Source organism: Rhea pennata, chromosome 28 (assembly GCF_028389875.1).
Source record: "Rhea pennata isolate bPtePen1 chromosome 28, bPtePen1.pri, whole genome shotgun sequence".
NCBI lineage: Eukaryota > Metazoa > Chordata > Aves > Rheiformes > Rheidae > Rhea > Rhea pennata.
In genome coordinates this window covers 5,368,653-5,378,132 of record NC_084690.1, presented here as the reverse complement: position 1 = coordinate 5,378,132, position 9,480 = coordinate 5,368,653, and the positions used below count along the sequence as shown (strand labels likewise).

At 60.1% G+C, this 9,480-nt stretch overlaps 1 long non-coding RNA gene across 1 annotated transcript; it reads right to left on the bottom strand.

Moving 5' to 3' along the window:
- Positions 1–5,950: 5,950 nt before the first annotated feature.
- Positions 5,951–8,277, bottom strand: LOC134151977 (uncharacterized). Its single transcript, XR_009960946.1, has 3 exons — positions 7,813–8,277; positions 7,385–7,528; positions 5,951–6,242 (listed from the first exon to the last, which is right to left on the bottom strand). It is a non-coding gene; the product is annotated as an uncharacterized LOC134151977 (long non-coding RNA).
- Positions 8,278–9,480: the final 1,203 nt, after the last annotated feature.

Genomic DNA, 9,480 nt, shown 5'->3' with positions numbered 1-9,480 from the left:
GGGCCCCTCGCTGCGGTTGCACCCTGGGCTGGTCCGAGCGCTGTCCGGGATGCTGGGCATGTGCCTGGGCCAGAGCCTGGGCCTCGGGGGGGGGGGGGGGTATTTGCCATGGGGAGAGGTTGGAGCGAGATGGGGGCAGCTTTCACTGTTGTTTCCCCTCGTTCCCGGGGTGATCACCTCCCTTGCGGGTGCCGGAGCATGGGCTGGGAGGCTGCGGGGTCGCGCGGGGGAAGCCCAGAGAGGGGGTGATGCAAAGCGAAAGTTTACTCTGCGGGAATGACCGGCAGCGGAAAGCGGGCTGGGGAGGCGGATGTGGGCAGGGATGCAGGGTGCTGCGTGGTGCTGGGCGCTGCGTGGTGCAGGGCGCCGTGCAGCACCGGGCCCCGCGCGGTGCAGGGCACCGCATAGCACTGGGCCCCGCACGGCTCCGTGCCCGTCCGCGGGCGAGCCGTGCCGGGGCCGGGAGCAGCGCGGCAGGAGCGCGTCCCGGCTGGGCCTCCCTGCGCGCAGCTGCCTCTCTCGTTCATCCACCCCGGCGTGGAAGAAACCCAGGAGTCGCAGGAATGTTGATGCAGCCGGGTTTTTGCGTGTAGGGTTTTCCTTTTTTCCGACATTCTCTGCTTAAGCTCAGCCAATAGCAGACACAAAGTTTGTTCGGGCTGCACCCAAATCTTTATGGTAGCTACACCTGTATTCTGTGGGGAAGAAATGAGCTGTTTGCAGACACTAAAACAGGCTAAAACTTTCTCAGCCATGAAAAATTTGACTTTGGTTAAAATCTATTAGTTCTGAGGCAATTTTTCGATATAAGCTGTCGTTGGAAAAAGATCATGTTTTAGTGAGAATTTCTGTTTATATTGCCTTGAAAAATAAGCGCTTTTTCTTGTATCTGCAGGTAAGGAGCAGCTGTGCATCCCTGGCGTGGTCGAAGGCGCCCGCGGTCCTCCGGTAAGTGCTGCGCGGCTCCGTACGTCGCGTTGTTTCCCGGGAGCGTTATCGCGCCAGGGCGAAGGCAGGCGAAGGACGTGCGCGCCTGGGAGAGAGGGGTTTGCTGGTTGCACGTGGCCGGTGGCCGTTTCTGCCGGAGACGGAGCTGCGCAGCCGGGGCCGAGCGCAGGGTCCCTCCGGGCGCCCGGGCAGGCAGCCAGGACCCGAAGGCGGGGGGCTGCGTGGGGGCGGCCCGTGCCCAGTGGGAATACCGGGGGCAAAGCCACCATGCTCCGAGCCCCGGGTGCCGCCAGCTGCGCGCTGCCGGCGTTTCTTACGCAGAACGGAAAATTCAGGGGGTGATTAGGAAAAAAGGGCTGGCGTCTGCTTGCTCAATAGCGTAAGGGCAGAAATCCTGAGCTGGTTTTTGGTTAGTGACTGGTTTCTCAAGCATCTTTGAATATATTCGGGGGTTTTGCACTCAAAACATACAGAACTGCGTTCCCGGACTCTTCTGGGACGGTTTTGATAGCGAGCTTTCTCCAGCTGTCAGTGAGAAGCAGAGGAGACGGATCTGAGCCACGTGGCGGTTGCTGCTGCAGCTTTGGTGCTAGCGATCGCCGCTGGGGAGGGGGATGCTGGAGCCGCGGAGGGAGCCGGAGGTCTTGGACGCGGCGGCGGCACGGTGCCGCCCGGCTCGGACGAGGGTCCCGCCGGCTCCTCCGCGCGCTGCCCGCCGGCCGGTGCCGGGTCGGCGGCGGTGCCGGTGCCCGGCCGCGCGGCTCTTCCCCGTGGCCGCGCTCCAGCCGCTGGGCCGCTTCAGCAGTGGGTCCGTGTATGAGCCAGCGCGCAAAAATGTGTCGCGTTCGCTGTTGCCATGGCACGGCAGGGAAACCCGGAGCAATCGCGGATGTCGGTGAGTCACCGGGGTGAAGCGTGTGTCCCCGGCGCCCTCTCCCCGGACGCCCTGCGGCGTGCCCGGGCCGCGCCGTCTGTAACGCGGCGTGGGAGCAGCACGAGCGTCGCCGCCTGGTCGCGCCCCCGGACCCAGGCGTCACTCGGCCCGAAGGCGTTTGGCAATCTCGGGCGGCGCGACGGGGTTTCGATGCGCTCCCCTGCGGCGCCCCGTGGGAGCCGTCGCTGCTGCGCTGAGCGCCCGGCGCACGCTCGCCGTGACGCGGGGCCGATGAGCTGCAAACACCGCCCGCGGCGCGTCCTGCGCCCGCGGCGCGTCCTGCGCCCGCGGCGTGTCCTGCGCCAGCAGCATGTCCTGCGCCCGTGGCACGTCCTGTGCCCGCGGCACGTCCTGCGCCCGCGGTGCCGCTCGTGCAGTGCATCTGGGCTCAGCTGCGGGACCGTGCGAGGGGCAGCGTCGTCGTCGTCTCCGTGCACGACTGCGAGGTGCCGCGAGGAGCGGTGGGACGCGTTTAGTCTGCCTGAAACACGTCCTGGAAAAAAAACGCTGTTCGCAATATTTTAAAAACTAAGGTTTGTTTTCACTCCAGCATAAATTTCACTATGACAACACAAAAGCACAACAATGAGTAAAATCCCAAGGTTTTCCGGGCTGTGAGAGTCACAGATTAGTGCCTGTCCCGCCTACGCAGCTTTTGCGTTGCAGCCGTGTTGACTCTACGCAGCAGCGCAGCGCCCGGGAGCGCGGTGCAAAGGGGCCGGGGCGCCGCCGGCGCGGAGCCGCTGCCGGAGCCCGCTGCCTGCCGCCCGCTCCGGCGCCGCGCCGGCACCAGCGGGCTGGAGCCGCGGCCCGAACCGCGCGCCTCAGTTACTCGCCGGCGTTGGAGCGGGAGGTTTAGCTGGGTTTATCGCACGAGTGCTGCAGCCGCGGGAGGGCGGCCGTGCTGCGAGCTGCAAAAACGCTCTTTGCACCTTGCCCCGGCCGCCGCCTTCCTCAGAGAATAAAAGCTGCAGAAGGAGGAGGGGGGGAAACCTCCAAGCCCCCCGCGGTGCTCGGTGTACCTGTCAGCCCAGAGGGGCTGCTCCGTGCAGGCCGTGCTGCCAAAACACGTCGCGGAAAGCAGCAACCCCCGCCTCGGCCCCGCTGGCGCCGGGCTCCCCCGCGGACGTCGCCGTGCCGGCACGGCTTTCTGAGCCGCCAGCAGCGCAGAGAGCTGTTTTTTAGGCAGGCTGCCGCACCTGGAAAGCCAGAGTGGCTGAGGGCGGTTGTTTCTGGGACTTTTCTACGAGCGAGATTACGACAGGCTATCTTGGGATGCTTCGACATAATACAATATTCATATGTCTGGGAACTCTATGCAAAAAAGTATTTCCAGTCCTAAATATCATTTGGGGAGGGGAAAGGATTCAAATTACTTGGTTTTCGTTGCATGTTTGTAACAGCTTGAAAAAGTGTTGAAACAGAAGACTTGTGCAATGTGTTTGCCAAAATCAGACGGTTTTGAATAGAATGAGGGTCTTGTTTTTCAGGCAGCAGAGGCTGTGTAGGGCGGCTGCCACGGCGGTAGTTTGGAGCCCACCCCAGCAGCAATGCACAAGGAGCCCACACGCATGAACTTCAATTCATGCAGAGAAAGTCATGCAAAATGCTCCCAACTGTTGTAAAAAACATGAAAATGTGCGGTCGCTGGTCACGTGCTGTTGTGCTCTGCAGTGTTCAGTGCTCGGATGATGCTTAATTCCTGATCAAGTAAATGGGATTTTGCATATGTAAGGAGGGATAAGGGTAAGTCCAGGCCAAAACTGATTCAGTGGTGTTTTCCACAGCTAAAGATAATTCTGGTTTGCTTAGTCAAAGCTCGGTCAAGAAAGAGCTTTTTTTGGTTAGTTTAAATGAGACTTTTCTGATAAATATCCCTGCAACAGCTTAGTCATGAGGGATCCAGGAATGGGTTTACAAAACCCTCAGCCACATCCATCGCAGCGTGGCCGTTCGTGAGAAGAGCGCGCAGGGGCTGCGCGTGCCCAGCTGGCCCGAGCGGCTCCGGGGCGGGAGACTGCTCCGGCAGCGCTTGTGCCAGAACGGTACAAAAGGGTGAAAATGCTAAAATTTGTAGTAACCAGAACTGCCGTGCATAGCTCAAAGCAGAAGAGGGATACAAGCCGCCCGTAAGCCATCCTTTGCAGATGCAAATACAGTACTGCAGACTGCAATGCTTGGAAGCGATTCAGATATATCAGAATTCTTCCAGTTGCAAGCACTTGCTTCTTTTTGTTTTAAATAAGGTATTAATGCTGTTTATCCTGTTCAAAATAGAAAGTTCTCAGAGGTAACAGCAAAGCTAAATTTCAGTCCATAACAGTTGATCTCAGATTACCTCTGGGTTTTGTGAAAAAATAACTTGGATTTATGTTCATTCATTCTTTGGCCTGGGCTCTCCATGGTGACAAGGCCGGTGCGTGTGACTGTTACGTACACACTTGCTCATTAACTGAGGCAAAGAGGAATAAATCTCTCCTGCAAATGAGGAAGAATGACTTCCCGGCCCCAGAGGCCTAGCGAAAAAGACTGGCAAAGAGGCTGTGGAAGAAGAAGGTTTCCTTAACAGTTGCTGACCCGCAGCCTGCATATATAGCCATTTTGCTTTGCCAGAAGAATTAATGGGGCTCTTAATTTAGCTCAATTACGGAGTGGTAACCTGAGAAGCTGTAAAGAATAGAAGAGTAAATCTTACAGTCAGATACTAAATTATTCCTAATTTATTTGTGTACGGCAGGCTATAAGCCCTGCAGTCGAGCGTGCAAGGGTCAGTGACCAAAGCGCGTCCTGAGCTTCGGGGGGAGCGCGCGGGAGGCGGTGAGCCCGCTGCACGCACGCTGCGCCTCTGCGGGGACCGCGGCGCTTGGCAGGGCACCGGCCTCGCTCCGTCGTGCGTGCCCTCTTCTCCACCACGGGCTTGGTTTTCCAGAGCATGTGATTTGGCTGAGCGAGAACATGTGATTGATAGGAACTGAGAGAAGAAAAATATTGTAAAAGAACTGCAAAATGTTTGGCTTTAGTGGGCAGGGAACATATGTGTATCGGTTCATGCAGGCAGATGGAAACAGATGGTCCAAATGGCCTATTCTGAGCACTACTTGCTGGATGCATGTGGCTTCGTGCTGGACATCCTTTTGAATGGGGAACAAGATAGAAGTGTCACGCTGTATTTCTGCAAACATGCATGCCTGCAAACGGCTGCTGATGGGCAGTAACCGGCCACAGAAAGCAGGGGAGGGAGGGGGCAAATGCGAGAGGGAACAGTGGAGGCAGGGGAAGGGCCGTCCTGACAGCAGAAAGGAGATGCCTGCAATGCAGGTGCTGGTGTCTGCAGCGTTCGGTCAAACCGAGAGAGGCTGAGCAGGTCTGCAGAGCTCTGAACAGGCGCTGCTGCCCGCGTCTGCGACTGCTGCGGGGTGCCGCATCGTGCTGTAGGGTGTAGCGTGCTGCGGGTACCCAGAGGGAGCTGGACCCCACGCGCAGAAAGCCTCGCCTGGGGAAATCGGCGACGTTTTCAGCAGAGCTATGCTAACCTGGGCTAATTTCCCAGCCGGCGCAGCACACCTGCGGGGTGCTCCCTGGCAGGCGAGCCCGGCCGTAAAGGCTGCGTTATCTGTGTGTAAGCACGTAGAGGCACGCAGGAAAAGCAGTGCCGGCGGGGTGGTTTTGGAGACTGGTCCAGCTGTGCGCTCCCTCAGCTAACGCGAAGCTGTAAATCGGTGCTGCAAGTCTGAATTCTGCTCTGCGCCTGCTTTATTCTGGTTACCCACCTCGGAGAGGCCCAGTCTGGCTACCTACGAGCTAGCAATGAGCTCCCTCTTCTAGCAGATGTCGAGTTCTGTCTCATTGAGCCACTTCGTGTAACGTTTCCTATTTTCCGTGCTTAGAAAACATGTGCCTGAAAGATACTGAAATACTTCAGCAAGCAGAAATTTATCTATAGGTTTTTGCCTAATGAATACTTGTGGAATTTCGAGGGGAAAACCTGGAGTATCCTCAGTCCTTGGCTTTGAATAAATGTCTCCTCAGAATAGTAATGCATTTTTGCATAATTTTTATTGCATTTAAAACACACAGTTTAGGGGAAAAGAAGCTTATCATTAGATTTGAGATAAAAACAGCATATGTTTGGCAGCATTTTCTGCAGAATGCACTCAAGGATTTTACCTCTGTAGGCACACTCCTTCAAGCTGTTTGGATTTTTGTCATGGACTTCACTAGCATCCAGATTTTGCCATGCTGTTGAATTCTGGGCTGCTTGTTGAGCTCCTTGGCAGTCCTGCGCAGTCCTTCTGCAAACGGGCTCAAAAATGCTGCTCAGGCGAGGGGCGGTTTGATATAAATCAGTCTTCCACAAATCCTGGCAGAAGCAAAGGTACGGATGACTCGGTATCATCACGTTTGTAAAATGATAAATTGAGTCTTGTGCTGTGCTGCTTAGAGAGAGGAAAGGAGAGCCCTGCCTCTGGATTTGGACTCGTGCTGCTCGGGGTGGACCCAAAGCTGGTTTAAGAGCGTGGCCGACCTGGCAAGCCAGTGTCACAACTTCTCCTTTCCTTTGGGTTGCATAAGTCAAAGGGGGACCCGCTCGGAGTTTGTTCGTTCTATTTTCAGCCCCGTGGTATATCTGTAGCCCTGTCAGAGCAGAAGCTCTGGGAGATGGGGAAGTACCTTGAGTGTCACCAAATTACTGTAAGATGCGTGTGTGCAAGTATTTGTCTACTTTTTGAGGCATAAAAGCATCTTTATTTTGGAAAAACGCAGCTTTCTGCCTTGGTGGGTGCCTGGCAGTGGGGAGGCCGCGGGGCCGTGGCACAGCTCTGCCCGGGCTGCGCGGTGCCGGGTGGCTTTGCGGGGACGCCGGGGTCCCCCAGCACCTCCCGACCCAACCTCAAAACTCAGAGCAGCTCCGGGAAGGGGCTCTGCATCGGGTGGGAGGAGTAGCAAACCTTTCCGGCCCCTTTCACCTCCTAAAAAGCTTCACTGCCGCGTCTCCCCGGCCCCTTCCGAGCATTTACATGGTTTTGTGCTGCCCTGGGAATGCCTTTTCCCAGGAAGGAGCTGACAGGCGCGGAAGCGACCTCCTGCCCCGGCCGGGGCGCCCGCGGTCCTGCGGCCGGGAGGGGCCGGAGCGACGTCCCGGCCCCGGGGCCGCGCCGGGGCTCGGCCGCCCGCCCGTGGGAGGGAGGCAGGAAACGGGACGGTTTTGCAACGCAAGCAAAGCCGAGCGCGGTGCAAACAGCGCCGCGGAGCTCCCCGCCGGGGCCGGCTGCGCTGCTTCCGCCCGCGGCGTTCTGCACGCGGCTCCCCGCCGCCCGGCTCGGGGCCGTGCTCGGCCGCTCGGGGCCTGCCCGACCGCGGAGGGAGCCGGCCTTTCCGTGCGGGAGGGAGCTGGGCGCCGCAGCTCCGGGCAGCCGCGAGCGGAGCTCGCCTGCTAGCGAGGGCAGTGGCGCAACCGATGTGGCAAGCGATGGCTCATAGGTTCTGGTGCTTCAGAAATACCTCGTTACCCGGAGCCCTCTGGTCCGAGGTGGCTGCCGAAGCGCTGGGCGCTGGGTCGAGGTGGCTTCGCCGCTCGCTAAAGCAGAGTGTCAGGGTTTCTGCTGATGCACCAATTCACCAGAAACAAGGGCTTTTCAGGACTTCCTGCGTGTCAGGAAAACATACACTGTGTTAAGATTCTGCTCGTATATTAACTTCTACTTTTTAGCCAAGATAAGTGGCGGCCGTGCTGGCAGCAGTGTTTCGGAGACTTTGCCTCCCCGGCGCGGCTCCGTAGCGTCCTTGTGCTGCACGTGGGAGCCGCAGGCCGGCGGCTCCGTGCGGCTCGCTGCAGCTGCCCCGCGGGCTCTCCCGGCGTCCCCGCGGCTCCCGGGCCCTCCGGCTGCACCGGGGAGCAGCTTCCCGCCGCCGTGCCACCCGCTACCCACCCCGCGCCGGGGTCTCCTGCTTGCACGGCTCTGCTCCGGCGCCTTCCCGTGCCCGGTTCCCAGGCTCGCGCCGCAGACTGAGCGCGGCCTCCGCAGCCGTCCCGCGGCGGGCGAGATTGCGCCGCGATGGGCAGCTCGGCTGGTGGATTTTTGCTCCGCGGCGCGGAGGGGCAGCCTGCCCCCAGCCCCAGCAGCGCCTCTGGGACGTCTCCAAGCGGCAGGGGCGCGGGAGCCGGCGTCGAGCGCTGGGAAGCGCCGCGGGCGGCAGTGGGTCCCCCGCCGCCTCCCGGCCCCGGCGCCGCGGGCTGCTCCCGGGCGATGCCGGCGAGGGGGCAGATGGGGCGGTCACCGTCGCACCCCTCGCTCGAAGCCGGGGGCTCCGGGCGCCTCGGCTCCCTCTGGGAAGGCCGGCGGCGCCGGGCGCTCCGCTCGCCCCGGCCGGGCGGAGGGCAGAGCGCTGGAGGCGCTGGATAAAATTAGCAGTTCGGACGCACGCCCCTCAGGATGCTGCGGCGGGGACACGCAGCACAGCCAGCCCGGCTCAGAGAGAAGAATTAATGGAAGCGCCGGCTCCCGGGGGAGGAAGCGCCTGCGGCAGGCCTTTCCTCCGTTTGTCGGGCGGGCGGCCGGAGCGCCGGACGGGCCGGCGCGGTGCAGGCTGCGCCCAGCCCTGCCCTGCCCGGCCCGGGCCGGGGCCGCCGCGCGCAGCCGCCGCGGGGCCCCCGCTTGTGCCCGCGCTCGCTCGGCGGCGAGGCTTTGCAGCTGGTACGGGGGATGCGGGCAGAGGCCGAGGAAAACTGCCTATTTTAACCATAGAAACTGAGTAAGCAAGCAACTTTTTCTAAGCAGCCTTTATTCATCAGGAAAGCCGCCTGGGCGGTAATTTAAATGGAATGAGGCAAGAGGGACGATAAACTCCCAAAGTCACAGGATCTTATCAATCGAGTCATGCAAATGTTTGTGAGCACAAATGTCTCGGCAGCGGTGGAAGCGCCAGCAGCAACTGCTGTAATTGCTGTTGGTTTCAGTCTGCCGCGATCACGGCTTCCCTCAGTCCCCCCGGAGCGTCGGGCCTTTCCTGCGTGCCCCCCAGCTCTGTCGGTGCTTGGACGGGCGGTTTGGACGTTTGAGGCCACACGTCTGCCTGGACCGCGGCCGGCGCACGGCCGGGCCCGAGCTGCAGCCGGGAAGGCTGATGCTCGAGCAGAGGGGCGAGGGAGGCGAGGGAAGGTCCAGGCGGAGCCCGGGCAGCAGGAGCAGCGCAAAGGCACAGTCCGGCAGCTGCTGAGGTTTTAAGGACATCCTCTTGCAGCTGGACCTGTTCGGGTCCCTCTCCCCGTTCGGGACTGTGGGGCAGCGTTGCCCCGTGGGGTTTCTCATTTCAGCGTCTGCCACGCAGGAAGCGGCTTTGCCGGGAAAACCCGCTGCGGAGGGAGGAAACGCGGTGCCGCGGGGCGGTGTGAGCGAGGGGCCGCGCGCGGCCCCGCTGCCGTTTCCCTCCGTCCGGGCACGGAGCACGCCGGGCTGTTGACCAGCTCAAGGGAAGATTCCTACTCTCTCTGGCTTATGGGCAATTCGTAATTTTTATTATAGAAAAACAAAACAGTCGCTGGGCTATCGTTCTTCTGAATTGTTTTAACTCTGTTGCACTAAGCAGAGCCAAGGGAA